At 34.3% G+C, this 16,891-nt stretch overlaps 1 protein-coding gene across 2 annotated transcripts in view; it reads right to left on the reverse strand.

The window, feature by feature from the left end:
- The window catches only part of Fbxw7 (F-box and WD repeat domain containing 7), a 116,169-nt gene that overhangs the window by 81,520 nt on the left and 17,758 nt on the right, over window positions 1-16,891 (reverse strand). For both annotated transcript variants that reach the window (XM_070022209.1, XM_070022207.1), the window contains exon 2: window positions 938-985. The gene's annotated coding sequence lies outside the window, so the exon portion shown is untranslated. The remainder of the gene's footprint in view (window positions 1-937; window positions 986-16,891) is intronic.

Here is a 16,891-nt window from a genome sequence, read left to right on the forward strand (position 1 = left end):
GAATATTAAATATTTGCTATAATTACTATAGAATTTTAGAATTGGTTTAGAATTTGGTTGAATAGTTTCAAACACATAAAAAGTTATAAAATATTATCCTCATATTTCTAGAAAATCTCCCTTAGCTAATCAAATAAATGTCTTTAAATTGTTTAGTATATTTAAAACAACCACAAACTATGATACCTGATTATGGGATTTAAACTACAAACTTTAAATTACAACCTTAAACTACACACACTAAACATTTTTAACTGTATCTACTTACTTTAAAATCTACCATGAACAATAAAAACATATTTTTGTATCTATATAATTACTATAGCACACAAATCTGAAATACTTTACATAAATGAAGTAAAATAAATATTGAGGTTAACTCACTTACCTTTATTCAAACATTAAAAAGTAATAGCTTACCTAGTAAAATTACAAATGTGACATATAACTGTCTACAAAACGTTTCATATTTTAGTCTACAAAACTTTTCTTATTTTAATCTAAGTACAACACCACCAATATAATCCAAATAAGAAATAACAAAGTCTCACTAGGCTAATAGAGCTCATGTTGCCATGTTGTAGCAAACAAGACCTAATATAGGAAAAGAGTTGAGGAGCAAAATGACCAAAGAAATCTGAACAAGTTTCAGCAATTAACAGACAACTATTACAAACACTCAGGTAGGGACTTTGTCTAATTCATAAATTACCATTCTTAAACACTAACTACTTAATATTTAGACTGTATACCAAAACAATTTTCTGGACATGGTGTAAAGAATGGATCAGGTGATCAGAACTGTTATAAAAAGAAATTCTAGGCAAAAATTACAATAAATACAATTTGCTATTTTACTATTATAAATGACATCAGTGCAGCATATATAAAAATTGATGTAACATGCAAAACCGTTACACAGAAAATAAGTACTTACCAAGTATTTAGACAGCCTTTTAAAAATCTTGTTGATGATTCAGCCTCCCTAATAAAAAATAAATAAATATAAAAATAATCATTTAATTTCAGAGTTGTACCTATTCTGTAAAATCCACCCAAGAATTCCATTTAATCTGTGCATTATGATGGGTCATGGGGGTGGGGGGAAGGGAGGATATGGCTCAAGTAGTAAAGTACGTGGCTAGTAAGCACAAGGCCCACCAAATATTAGATAGGTATTTACATTTTAAAGCCCAAAGCACACATTGAAAACTTGGCATAAACTTTTCATTATCTTAAAAATAAGTTAAACTATACATGTAATACACACAAGCTATTAAGTTATCAGGATGCTGGCAGAGTCTATTAGATCACAGAAGGAATGAGCTCTATCACAAATCAGACTTAAAGCATTATAATGATCAAAACTACAGAATACTAACAGTTTCTCAGAGTAGCAGAGGTTCATGTTTTTCTTAAAATTATTACATAGTGTCATTACTTCACTAAGTACCATCTAAATAGATATCTATAGAGTTAAAGGAGAGCCAATAAAGTTGGAAAATGTAAGATATCCATTTCTTTTTATTAAAAAATTAAGATGAGACATTTTTAGATCTATTGTTAGCAGTAAAAACTTCACATTTATTATAGCTATAATAAGAAATGTGTAAACTTTCAAATGAACTTTGCTATTTATGTTAGTTGTAAATATTTTTAAATGAACTTGTAGTACAAATCTTTCAGTCAAGTTTCAAGTCAAAGTAAAAAATTTCAAGAATAAAAGAACAAAATATTTATTTATGAAGCTCTTCCATTTTACTCTGGACTTGAAAACAACAACACATTCTTTTATTCTTAATCACTTCATGCCTTATATTGCTTAAGACACCCACTTAAATATGGTAACGTCATTAGACTGCACAACTCCCTGTTTAAATCACCATTATGACCACAATGTTTTGGTCAATGACAGGTTGCAAATATAAAGGTGATCACATACATTATAATGGAGCTGAAAAATTCTGACTACTAGTGAAACATTAGCAGTTTTAGCAGTGAGTACTACCTCACTCACTTTGCGGTGATGCTGGTGCAAACCTACTGTGCTGCCAATACGTATTAGTATAAAACAAAAGTAGGCAACTCATGCCTGTAATCTTAGCTACTGAGGAGGCTAAGATCTGAAGCTTGTGGTTCAAAACCATCCTAGGCAGAAAAGTCCCCTTGAGACTCTCATCTCCAATAAACCATTCACAAACCAGAAGTGGCCCTGTAGCTTAAGTGGTAGAGCACTATCCTTGAGCACAAAAAGGCTCAGGAACAGCACCCAGGCCCTGAGTTCAGACCCCACAACCAACACACACACACACACACACACACACACACACACACACACACACACACACACACACACACACACACACACACACACACACACACACACACACACACACACACACACACACACACACACACACACACACACACACACACACACACACACACACACCCCATATTGCTTGAAAATGGTAAGAACTACATTATTGGTTTATATACTACAATAGTTTTGTAATCATTTTAAATTATGCTCCTGCTCTTCTAGTAGCCATCACCATCTCTCTTAATCACACAAAGCGGCCACATGGAATGATCAATCTACACACCATCCTGGTTTGCCAAAGTGCACACTATCATATTCACACAGTGATAAAACTGCCTACCAAAAAATGCTCCAGAAAATACCAACATTTAACAATACATGATTGCATTCTAATTCCCAATACCCTTCTCTATTACCCCATTAGCTACAATTAGAATTTAAGACCTTCTCATCTTACAGAGATTTTCCTTTCCATTCAAAACAAATTATTCCAAGAATATACTTTTTCTCCAAGTTTACATAAACAGCAACATTTATCGAAAAGAATTGAAATAATACTAAATATATTATCTACTTGTATCAGAATTAAACTAGAAATAAGTAACTAATATAAATTTAAAAAACTTCAAATACAGGAATTCAACACACCCAAACAACCTTTGAATATCGAAGAAGTCCCAAGGGAAATTAGAAAACATTCTGAACTAAATGAAAATAAAAGTGTAACATATCAAAATGTTCATGATGCAGTCAAGGCAGTGCTTGCTTATAAGGAAATTTACAGCACTGAATGCCTACATAGAAAGCAAAAAGAAATGGCCTGTCAGTAATCCCAGTAAAATCAGCACTGCAAATTCAAGGCCAGTCCAATACTATACTTCCAGTCTCCCCAATAAGGAGGGAAAAAAGGGAGGACAGAAGAGGGGAGAGGGAAGATAGAGGGGAGAGGTGGGCTAGGAGGGGAAAAAGAAGTAGGTAGGAAGGGGGAGGGGGAAGAAGAGGAGGGAAGAGGTCTTAATTACTATTTCTATCTCATGAAACTGGACTCAAGATGACTATGACAAACTCAAAGCAAGCAGCAGAAAAGCAATGATGAAGAAAAAAATGAATGGATTACAACAAGAAGTGAAAACAGAAAAAAAATAATACAAAAGCTGGTTCTTTGGAAAGCTTAAAAAAAAAATCAACAATCCCCCTAACAAGACAAACCAACTCGTAAAATGAAAAAGGGAGAAAAGGCACAAATAGTGACATAAACTTGAGGAATGAAGTAATACAGGAAATTCCTATCAGTAAAGACCTTACAAGCATTTGTTAGGAGCACTTTGTGTTAGGGGGAGGGCAGAGAATTTGCCTTTAATCCCAGCCCTCGGAAAGTGAAAGCAAATGGATCAAGAGTTTCAGGCCAATCCAGGCTGCAAAGCAGAGCAAAGAGGAAGAAGTGATAAGGAAGAAGATACATTTTGACTACCGCTATTGCAATTTTTGATAAAAACTGTCCTTCACCACCAACTCTGGAGTTTTGTGGGGTAGGGTTTTTTGTTTGTTTGTTTGTTTGTTTGTTTTGGGGGGGGCTCCGGCCGTGGGGCCCAAACTCTGGGCCTGGGCTCTGTCCCTCAGCTCTTCAGCTCAATGCCAGCGCTTTACCACTTGAGCCACAGCGCCACGTCCAGCTTTTTTCTTTTTGCTTATGTGGTGCTGAGGAATCGAACCCAGCGCCTCAGGTATGCAAGACAAGCAAGCGCCCTACCACTGAGCCATCTTCCCAGCCAACTCTGGAGTTTTCTATCTTCTACCAACACCCCTGTAGTTATGGGCTGAGTAAATTACTAGCTTGCAAGCAAGGATAAAAAATCTCAAGATTCTTCTAAGTTCTTGGCAATGAAACTCTAATTCCAAATAAAAAGATATAGAGTCACTATGAGAGAAAGATAAAAGCCCCAAAAGAGGCTATTTGGAAGAGTATCAGCAGCTGTAAGAATCACGTCACCTAATGTTTGTTGTTTTTTTTCTACCCTCTTTTGAACACAAAACTAAAATATCATAGGCATTTGGAAACTTTATAAAGTTAAACACTGAAAATGCACTATCATCTTTAAAAAATACAAAAGAACAGAGGAAATATTAAGTTTAGAAAAAACATTAAAATTAGAAAATAAGTCCCAAAATACACCACAAATTCTCAACCACTACATGTTCAAATGTTATCTCAGTGTTACCCAGTTTTGCTTACTCACATTTTTATTTCACTTAATTGTGCCTATTATTTGTCCTGTTCACCTCATTTTCTGTGCCCACAAACTCAAGAAACCAGAAACTTTCAAATTCCATTACTTTCCATAGGGTCAAAAAAAAAAAAAAAACATTTTTCTTTTTCTAAGAGATGTATGTGTGTGCACGCATTTGCTTGTGTGTGTATGCTTTGTATGATACTGAGGGAAAAGTTTTTATTTTATAAATTTAAATAGCTAGTCTATAAATTAACATAAAACAGAAAAGATAATCATATAAAATTTTCCTCTACTACCTCAATTATATTAAATTATATAAATTCTCCTTTGATGTCATTTTCACTTATATAGCTATATTTCCAAATGCATGGTTTTTATTTAATATATATTCAAATCCATACTGAAGAATAAAAATGTTAACTACTCCAAGGAGAATTTTCTTCACAAATACTTTTTAGAACTGCTTGTTACAGTAAGACATGTAAATACAAAATTTGTTGTTATTTTAACCATTTTTAAGTATACAACTGTTTTCATCATCTCAAAAAAAAAAAAAAAAACACCTCTATACCAAAAAGCAAAATTTCCCATCCCCCTCCAACTCAATATTACCCTCCATTAAACTCCTGACCTTATGAATCTAGGTACTTCATATAAGAATATTTGTTTTCATTCTAGCTTATTTCACTTAACACAATTTTTTCAAGTTTCATTTCTTATAGCATGTACCAAAATCCCATTCATTTTCACAGCTAAATAATATATAAATATATATGTGTGTGTATCCATTTTTTCATAGACATTTGCATTATTGCCACCGTTTGGCTGTTGTAAATAAAACTGCTATGAATACTAGCAGATGAGTTAATTTGGCCACTGAGAACTCCTTGGGTTCTTATAATGTAACCAATAACATTTTTAGGAACTTGTTTTCTCACTTGCTATACACTCCCCAAAACTAGAATCACCTATTTTTCCCAGAAGCCTTGGGGTCTTGCAGTACAGAACTATTTAGAAACTGTAACATGGATGGTAAGTATAAATCATTGTGGCTTGAGACTGTCCTTGCCTTCAGACCCTTCCAAGACAGAAGTAGGGAAGGGAGGAGGAGGAGGAGGAGGGGAGAGAGGGATTCATGGATTCATAATGGTATTTCTAATTAACAGGGTTTTTTTTTTTATTTCTTCAACTCTACTTTTACATCTTTATTCTCTTACATTTTCTGTTACTAATAATATTAATAGATTAACATACATTCCTGTTCCTGTAAGATACTGCAAAATTTTATGTAAAAGACTACCATAAACAGGGCTACTATGCTAAGTATATGAGAAAAGACTCTAGAACTCATTATATATTCTCATTAACAAAATGTCTTGGCAATTTTTCCACAGGCAGACACAGAGACACAATTCCTTTTAATCAGTGTGCCTACATGTTAAAATATGGATGTATCAATTTATTTAGGACTATATCTGCTGCTGGACAATCTAGTTCCAACATTTTGCTATTCCAAGTGATGCTATTCATTAACATACTTATACATACTCCTTTACATATATTTCTGTAAAATTATCCATGTAAACTTTTCCTTATTCATAAACATTTTCTAATTTGTAGAAGCTCTTTATTATGTTTATTAATTCTTTGTGTAACATTTTGTATTAGTCAGATCTTGTTATAATGTCTTCATTTCAAATTCATCTGTTTCTCTTTTCAGCTATATAGTTCTTTATACCAAAAAACATGTTCATGTGCATATATACACATATATAATTTCCTTTTGGGGGGGGGGGAGGGTCCGGTCCGGTCGTGGGGACTGAACTCTGGGCCTGGGCACTGTCCCTCAGCTCTTCAGCTCAAGGCTAGCACTCTACCACTTGAGCCACAGCACCACTTCCGGCTTTTTTCTTATGTGGTGCTGAGGAATTGAACCCAGGGCCTCAAGCATGCAAGGCAAGCACTCTACCACTGAGCCACCTTCCCAGCCCCATATAATTTCCTTTTTTGTGTGTATGGAGTAGGGGGGGAGGTTGGTCTTGGGGCCTGAACTCTGGGCCTGGGCACTGTCCCTCAGCTCTTCAGCTCAAGGCTAGTGCTCTTCCACTTGAGCCACAGTGCCACTTCCAGCTTTTTCTGATTATGTTGTTCTGAGGAATCAAAAACCCAGGGCCTCATGCATGCAAGGCAAGCACTCTGCCACTGAGCCACCTTCCCAGCCCTCCTTTTTGTCTTATAGATTATTTCTGCAGTCTTATTTCAGCATCTGTAGAATAATTTAATTACTACAGCTTTGTAGAGAATTTTTTCATAATAACTATTAAGTATATAAAATAAAAAATAAGATTTCCTTAAGTAAAAAATAAGGGAACTAGAGGTATGACTCAATTGGTAGAGACCCAGCGATCAAGTGCCAGGCCCTAAACACAATCCTTAGTCATGTCATTTGCAAGGAAATGAATGAAACTGAATGATGTCAATTGAGCAAGAAAAACCAAGCTCAAAACACGTTTTTACTCATTTATGGGAGCTAGACTCAAAAGACATACATATTCATAATCATGAACATACATACACTATATAGGTGTATAGGTGTATATATATTATATACATACACATCTGTATTTGTATATGACTATACACACACACACACACACACACACACACACACACACACACACACACACGTATGAATAAACAGAACCTGACTGTATAACAGATGGACTACTTTGGAAAAGGAAAAGTGAAGAGAAAAACAAAGTAAATTATTTTGAGATACACTCTACAACTACATATGAAAGCAGTATAAAAAACCTCAATGAAAGCTGCTGACAGGCAAAGAAAGAAATAGGCTTTGTGGAGAGGGAGAATATTAAATATTAGGGAGAGGGAGTTGGGAAAAGAAGATAGATATAAGGGTAAGAGAAGAAAGAAATAGGCTTTGTGGGGAGGGAGAGTATTACAGGGAGTTGGGCTAATGTGGGAAAAGAAGATAGATATAAGGGTAAGAAGGCTGAGAGAGTGTGCTAACAGAGTGATCAGAGTACATTGTATACATGTGTAGAAATGTCATGATGAAAGCGCTAACGAATAACTTGTTTAAATAGGCTAATAAAAGTAATTTTTAAAAAAAAAAATTGCTAAGCACCAGGGCTCATACCCACAACAGTAGCTATTCTTTAGACTGAGATCCAAAGAATCACAGTTCCAAGCCAACATGAGAAAAACATCCATAAAACTAAAATAACTAAAATAGCTAGAGGCATGGCTGAAGTGAACACCAGCAAAGCAAGCAAGCTAAGAATGAGGCCCTGAATTCAAACCCCAGTTAAAAAAAAAATTTTTTTATCAATCATTGCCTTTAAGAGAGAGATTAAAAAATCCCATCTTTGCAGTCCAAATGCACAATAGCCATTTAAAGATTAAAGGAAATACAGCACAGATAAAGCAAAAACTATTTGGGATGGGAGGGGGGAGGGAGGGGAGGGTAATTACTTGCCATTCACATAGAGGAGAGAACAAACAAAAATATCAGCAACATCCTAAAAACTCCACAGAATGGAAAAACCAATTATTCTACAATTATATAGTACAATTATACTACACAATTATATCCTACAATGTATATACTGTTCAAATAAAATATACATCATATAAAATGACTCTTTAATAATTTTCAGATTAAAATTTTTCTCAGGACACAAGATTTGTCAAGTAAAAAGCCCACCACCCAAGGAATATCATGTAGAAAACAAATTCCAGCTAAAACTAAGCAAAGTAATGGCAGCACAATTATGAAATGACTAAGACTATACTCAAGAGCTAAAACTAAAATTCTAAAGATCTACAAAAAAGAAGGCAAAATTGTCCTATAACTCAAATGAGGAAGGTTTTATAGATATGCCAACCCACATACAAGCCACACACACCCGTGGTAAGGGGTTCTGGCATAATAATTTCCTAAGAAGATATCCTAACTATTAAAGAAGCTATCTTGACAGGAATCTGGGGAACCTGGGGTAAATAACTTAGAACACTACCTCTCACAACATTCTAAACACATTAACTCTTTCATCCTACTCTATCCTACCCCACCACTACCAGCTAACCTGTGACAAGAAGGAGTATCAACTAAAACAGCCTACAAGACAAAAACCTAATTGTTTGAAAAACTTGACTTACCTTCAAGATTAATACATATTTTCATTCAACTTTATAAGATTTTTTTGTCAGTTGCAAAGGGCTATAAGATTTTTAATTCATTAGATTATGTAGTCTACAGTTGACTTAACAGTTTAATTGCTTGACTTTCTTTTCCTCTAAAATAAAACTGATGCATAATCTGGCAATATTCCTCTCCCTTTACAGAGACCAGACCACACTATCAAACACAAGGGTAGCACAAATAAAATGAAAAGCAATATAAAACAGATAGTAAGGTAGCCACTGACAAACACTATATCTGAACAGCCAAATACTAAAATTCCCATATTTAAGTCAGGTAATAAAAACAACACCTCACAAATTTCTTTTAAAACTGAAGAAAAAATAGTACAAGTAAAATCAAATGATGTCTGGTCAGACATATTTGAAACATAGACTTGTAATAAACATTAGAAGCCAAGAAAGCATCATGGAAGGAAGTGTCCATCATGTTTTGTAAGATAATAGAAATCAATGGTATAGGTGGCTGCTATCCTTTCAGCTAGTTCACAATTCAAACTTTCAGATAGCTTATCATTTTGTTTAAAAAAATTTTTTTTGGTCAGTCGTGGGGCCTGAACTCTGGGCCTGGACGCTGTCCCTCAGCTCTTCAGCTCAAGGCTAGTGCTTTACCACTTGAGCCACAGCCCCACTTCCAGCTTATGTGGTGCTGAGGAATTGAACCCAGGGCCTCATGCATGCAAGGCAAGCACTCTACCACTGAGCCACCTTCCAGCCCATGTTTAAAATCTTAAATGCATTCTCAGTTTTAAAACACTATACTGTTGTTTAAGAACTTCAATTTAGAAGCAGTTCCCCAGTGACTGACTCCCTCTACTTAAACCTCTGGTGTAAATAAAGAGAAGCAAATCAGCACTTCCAAAGTGATTCTAAAATGCCTTTCACTTAAATAATTTAGAGGGTTTTAAGTAACTCAGTAATAGCCTGCCTAGCAAGTACACAGGTCCAGAGTTCCAATCTCAGTATTTCCCTCCTCCCACCGAAAATTTAAAAGGTATTAACATACTAGCATTAACACTTTTTTAGAGTTTAATAACAACTACATCTCAAATTGCTCATAATATCTACATTTGCAAAGTGAAGGTTTAGCCATTCTAAAAACTAAGTTTTTGTCGATCACATGGATTCAGCCTATTAGATATTATTTTAAATATCAATTAATATTAAGATTGGTATTTAAAAAGACATGAAACATTTTAAGTGACTTGGTAGTAATTTACTTCTTCACATTCCTTAAAATGTTTTAATCTATTTCTAAAAACTTTCTACTCTGTTTCAGAGAAGGTCAACTTCTTTCACTTCACTACTTTAACATAATCATGAATTGAAATAAGAACTCTTAGCTCTTTGGACTGACAAAGCTACCAGTATCCCACAGCCAATAGAGCCATTTGTTCAGAGCCATTTGTTCACTAATGCTGGTGATAAAGCAACCTTTTGTTGGACAATAAAAACATCAGAAATCTCATAGACTCTCTTTGCATTTTTCCCAGTTTTCATCATTAAGAACTGTCAAAGTTTTCTCACATGTCATTTATTTTAACAACTAAAACATTATTCAGAAATTCAACCTCTTACCTTAAGTAATTTAATAATAGTCTAACTACAAAAAATTATTCCTAGATGAAACTGATATTTTTTATTCTGTTGTTTTCCTGTTTTCCCATTGGATCTATCTATATTTATAAAGACATTCTGTGCCATCTTCGATTAAGCACTAAACAAAAACGCCTATAATATTCAAAATGAAAAGCATTAATTCATTTATCCAATCAGTACTAATTGATCAGTTTCAGCAAGCTAGGCACAAATGACACTGCAAAGATTAATGTGACTAATATATAACTCCTACACCCAAGCAAATCTCAGGGAGTAAAATGGGCATCTAGGAAAATTGCTTTAATGAATCTATAATATTCTTAACTACTAAATATAATAGCATAAAGGATAAAATTAACTAAGCTTGGAAGGTTAGAGACTTTTGAGGCTGAATGAAGAGCAATGTATTAAAATCAAATAAATAACATATACGAAGACAAATCCAAACATTTCTAATTCATTTTAAAAATTAATGGATTTGTAATTAAGGCTAGAATAGGTTATGCATGTAAGAAATGTCTCAGTTCATAAAGGGTCATGTTTGAGTTGCTTTCAAATTTCAACTTTATCCTAGACAATGGCAGTTATTAAAAGCTTATATGGTATATATGATGTTGTTTTCTTTATTTTGCAGTGCTTTTTTGAATTCAGGGCCTCCAGCTTGCTAGACAGGTAGGTAGTCTACCACTTGGAGCCACACCCATCTTATTTCATTTCAGATTATTTCTGAGCTGCCAGAAATACCAAAACCTCCAACTTGATTAGAATACATAAAGCCTTTGGAAATTAAGGTACCTCAAAAAAACAGGAACGGTATAATTTTCAAATTAAAGAAGAATTTTTAAAAATTAAAGAATAAAAAAAAATCAAGTAAACATCAGTTCCCATAAATTGTAAAATCATGCTATAAAATCATGTTACCTCCCTGTAACCCTTATTGTGGACTTCTCTAATACTGTCTGGCTGGTGCCCTTCCAAGCACTCCTCTTAGACTCATACACACCTCAACATACATATACCCAAAAAAACTACACAGGGAAATTCAACTCTAACATGACCCTGGGCTACAATAAGTTGGTCTAACTTAACTCAGCCATATCAATGTTTCCAGTAGTTAGCTATTATGAATAAATCTACTACAATATTCTTGAAATAAGCTTCGTAGACCTTTGTTTCCATTTCCATTGGAAAAGTATTTTCTCCAATCACAGGCACTGACACTAGAAAACACAACAGCTACAACATGGATAAAATCTGAAAATATATCAAATGAAATATGCTAGTCACAAAAAGACAAATCTTGTACAATTTCATTTACATCTAGACTCAGAGTAGTCAAATTTAGAGACAGGGTAGAACAGGTTGCCTAGGGCTGAGGGGGAGAGTGGGTAGTCACTACTTAATGAATAAAGAGTTTTTATGGTTTTGTGAGAAATGAAGAAGCTTACTGCTTACTGCTACTGAATTATACATTTAAAAATGGTTAAAATCATAAATCTTACATATATTTTAGAAAAAGAGCCTTTAGAAAAGACTGTCCTTGACTGAGTTCCCTAGAACCCAAAAAATAATGAGTATCTAATATTTGCTAAGGACAAGCACTTCAGTCACTTGGTCAAAGTGGTAAAGTTAGGAAACAGGCAGTCTGACTCTTCCAAACCCATACTAATGACCACTCCAATATGTTCTTTCAAGCAGCAAACAGTTAAAGAATTTACACATTGTTAAAGTTGCTCAAGGAGTTAATGAAAATATGAAATAGCAAAACCCAAAAAGATAATCTTCCATCTCCAATGATCTAATGTACATTTCAATATAACACAGTTAATGGCATGAGTATTAGCGAATCAATTTTTTATCTTTATTACTTAAGAGCTTAAACCTACACTTGGCAACTATATCAAAATTTTAAAATGTTGATGGTTTTCTGGGTGCACAGGCATTTATTATACTATCCTAGTTATTCTGTTCGACATTTTCCATTTTAATTTTTAGCCATCAATATAAAAAAAATAAGAAAACACACCCTTAAAAAGATTATTCTTAGGCCAAAAGTAACAGGCAAAGCAGAAAGCAATGGAAGAAAAGAAGAAAACGAAGTATTCAGAATCTTTTTAGAATACTCTTTGTAACATGGCTTTTAAGTAAGAAAAAAGGATAAAATAATAAAGCTTAAGAGCATTTGAGAATCAACTGACACCTTTCATATACATAGTTTCAGCTCTAATGGCATTATTAATTCTTTTCTTTCTAATAAGATGCCAATAAAATTAGTAAGAAAATATTTAAATTATAACCTTTTATAATATGTCCCCAACAATATAGGCTAGCAAAAGACAAGCATAAAAGTTCAGGCCTGTAATTCTGAACTCAGGAGGCTGAGACTTGGGACTGTCATTTGAGGCCAGCCCAGGCAAAAAGCTCACAAATCTCAAACAATAAAAAGCTGAATGAGGTAGAGAGTGCCTGTACAAGTACATAGGAGCATCAAAATCCAGGGCAGAGTCAGCAAGACACTACCTAAAAAATAACAAGCACCAAGTGGGGAGGTATGGCCCAAGTGGCAGAGCACCTGCCTGAAAAGCGCAAGGCAGTAGTAAGTCAAAACCCAGTACTGCTAAAATAAAAATGTGTGTAGAACAGCTTTTAAATTTAGATACCTTTATAGTTTTTGTTTTTGTTTTTGTTGTGGCTGGAGGGGGTTGGTCATGGGGCTTGAACTCAGAGCCTGAACACTGTCCCTGAGCTCTTTTGCCCAAGGCTAGCAACTGTGAGCCACAATTCCACTTCCAGTTTCCTGGTCATTAACTAAGGTAAGAGTCTCACAGACTTTCCTGCCTGGGCTGGCTTCGAACCAAGATTCTCAGATCTATACCTCCTGAATAGCTATGATTACAGGTGTGAGCCACCAGTATCCAATGATATCTTTAAATTTTTTTAACAAAATAATCATGCACTGTATTGTTTTAGACACTATGACACAACTAGACTGTACATTCTGAAATTTTTCTACTGAAGAGATTGATATTAACTCATTAAATAAATCATAAGTATAAACTGCACGAGAACATACTAGGATAACTAACCCTAGTGAATATTCTGACTCAAGAAAGGATTTCTCTGTTTGAATAATCTTTACACTCACATGCAGACGATGTTTAAAAGGAAGAAAGAAGCCAGGTATGATGGCTGATACCTATAATCCCAGTACTCAGGAGATTGAGATAGGAGGATCTTAAGTTTCAAGCACAGCCACAGCTACACAGTAAACCCTTGTGTCAGGAAAAGCAGGGTGGGAGTGTAGGTCAAGTTAAGAGTAGGCAGGATGAAGAATATGTAATCAGCACGTGGGTCACAAGAAGAAAATTGTATTAACCTGATCAAGAGAGCACAGTTGTTATTTCTGTCCTTATAACTTAGTTTTGAACAAAATTTTATGTGGACAATTTCAAACAAACACAAAGTAAACAGAATAAATAAATGCTGAGTATCTATCCCAAAGTGAACAACCATCAACATTCTACCATTCTTGATTCCCCCGCACCTCCCACTTCCCTTCTCACTCAATTCAACTATTTTACAATTTTAAGATATGCTTTAAGAAATAAACTTGAAGATATTTTAAGATAAACTTTTAAGATAAAAATTTCCCTAGGCTTGACTTAATCTGCTTTCTTCATTTTTTTTCCTACAAGCATTTTTGCCACCCCTATTTTCTGTATTTCATATATAGATTGATATAGAAGCAAACAGACAGAAAGCTAAAAAGACTAATATACAGATGCAATAAATACAAAATATATAAAATATGCACTTAGCATCAATACTCTATACAACGAACAGGCCATCATTGCTCACTACTTCTGTTTTTTTTTTTTTTTTTTACCATGGATTAGCTTTTGTCTGCTCTAAAAGTTAGTATAAATGGAGTCATCCTGTATTGCATCCAACTTCCTCTGCTGAGTATGTCTATGAGATTCATGCATCTTATTTTGAGTACATCTATACTTATTAATGAGTAGTATATTTCTTTGTATAAAAACATCGTAATACATTAAACTACTAACACCTTGGCTACTTCCAGTAGTTAGCTATGAGTGTCATAAACACTTCTTTAAAAATCTGTTTGTGGGTATATATTTTCAGTCCTCTTGGGGAAACACTAATAAGTAGAATTGCTAGATCTAAAAGTATACTTAAAGTTAAAAGCTCACAGAGGTTCTCAGACTGTCTCTACCATTTTATAAACTACACCAGCAATTTTTAAAAGTTCTGAAAATCTTCCTGGAAATTTTGTTGTTAGTCCTCTTTTGAGTCTTTCTGGCTGTGCACATCTATATGAACCTATCTAAGTTAAATTAAAATTAAGAAAATCAGGGTGGCAAAAATGCTTGCAGGGGAAAACAAAGAAGAAAGTAGATTAAGTCAAGCCTAGAGAAATTTTCATTTTCAATTTAATGACAAAGTCAAAGAATAGAAGACAATTTTAAAAGGTGAAGAATACTATAATAGAGAGACAAAATGAAAACTAAAAGGGAAAAGGAAACATTTTTTAAAATGTTACAGCCTGCAAAAAGGCTGTTATGAACCAAATATGCTCCCCCAAAATTCAATGGTTTAAACTCTAACCTCCAAGTACCTCTGAGCTAGCTGCATTTGGAGACAGAGTTTTTAAAAAGATGAATAATCCAAGATAACTAGTGTTCTTATAAAAGGAAATCTGATACAATGTGATATCATGAATGAATTAAAGACCATGTAAGGACAGAGTGAGACTAAAGGAATTCTGCAAGTCAAGGAAGAGCTGCAGAAGAAATCATACCTACCAACACCCAGATTGTGAGAAAGAACTTGTTACTGTGCAAGCCACACAGTAAGTGGTCTTTGATGGCAGTCCCACAGTGACTCAGACATAAAACAAGAGCAAATCTAAACTACACTTACTGCTAATGGCACAGAAGTGACTAGTATCATTAGCAAATACTATCCTGATAGAATGAATTCACTGCAGAGGTGAGTCAAAAATGAGAAACGGAAACAAGTAATTATTGCAAGCACCTGGCTAAGAACAGATAAGTAATATGGCACCTGTGAAATCTTCTATTTTGAGCCACTTTTGTTGTTTTGTTCTGCTTTTTTTCATTACTCTAATTCCAGAAAGGGGTTTCAATTTAGCATGTCCGTTTATAATATGTACAATGTGTCTTGATCAATATTGTTCTGCTTTTTAAAGAATTAAGTACATTCAAATATTGATGACTATAAAGAATTGTATAAAAACAATAAAAGGAGACAACATTTAAGGTGGAAGTGGAGGTGTGTGGCTCAAGTGTAGCACACCAGCCTTGAATGAAAAAGTTGAAGCAAGAGGCCCTAGTACTGATACACACATGCATGCACACACATATATGCACAGTGGAAGTAACCCAGAGCCTTTGATAAGAGTAGTACTCCCTCACTGTAACATTAAGATGAAAGGGAAAAAAACAGGGAAGAGTGAACTACTTAGAAATACCACTGGGTACTATTTTTACTAGAAAGTAAGAGGAAAAGTTTTACCTAGAAAGAGAACAAACACTGTTGGAGGTCTGAAGAAAATGAATGAAACAGTCATAGGGAAGATAAGAAAATCTGTTGACCAACACAGGCTGCAAGCAATTTTGGTATTCAATTGTAGCTGATGACTATAAATTTATAATTATGTATTTTATATTTATAATTACATGAATGTATAATCATATATAACCAGGTATCTATTACTGCAGCCTCCAATTGGTATAGGAATGGAAAATTTTAATTAGGTTAATAAAGAAGGAAGATTTTGGCAGTCAGTGGGACAAATATATAAAAGGAATTTAGGAAGTGGAAAAGACAAGAAATAAGAAAATCAGAAAGCTAATGTCTGAAAATAAGCAAAAGACTGAAAGTCTATGAGTTTGTACAATAATTCAATGAGAACAGCTAATCCAGCATCCTTGAAGGATACAGGTGTTTGTATTAACGATTTACTAAATAGAACAGCTATTAACTTGGAAATTCTCATGTGAATGTGTAGGACAGCATGAAGGGAGGGGAAAAAAAACACTTTAAGACAGGATGCTGGTGAGTCATCCATACAGATGAAAAAAATCAGCAAAAATTACTGTAGGACATGAAATCTTGAGATTAGAACTTGTACGCTGCTGCTTCCCAGAACTAAGTACAATCTACCAGAGATGCAAGGAGTGACAAGTAATAACGCTGTTCTCAATGCCTTATATGTATAAACTTTGTTAACTTCTACAGTACTCAGTAAGGTAGGAGATTATAAAGAATTGATACTGATGAAAAACAAAAAACAGTTTAAGGAGATTTAACCTCGTTTTAATTAAGATTTAACTTAATTTCTCTCTTAAACCACTATTGACAGCATGGGATAAGCTCAGGATTCACCGGAACCTCTCTGCCAGAACCTCTGAAAAAGCTAATGAATGTTTCACTATCTCAAATCCTTATTAGGAAGCAATTCCAAACA

The sequence above is a fragment of the Dipodomys merriami genome, unplaced genomic scaffold (assembly GCF_024711535.1).
Source record: "Dipodomys merriami isolate MVZ:Mamm:240054 unplaced genomic scaffold, mDipMer1.0.p SCAF_15, whole genome shotgun sequence".
In the NCBI taxonomy this organism is placed as follows: domain Eukaryota; kingdom Metazoa; phylum Chordata; class Mammalia; order Rodentia; family Heteromyidae; genus Dipodomys; species Dipodomys merriami.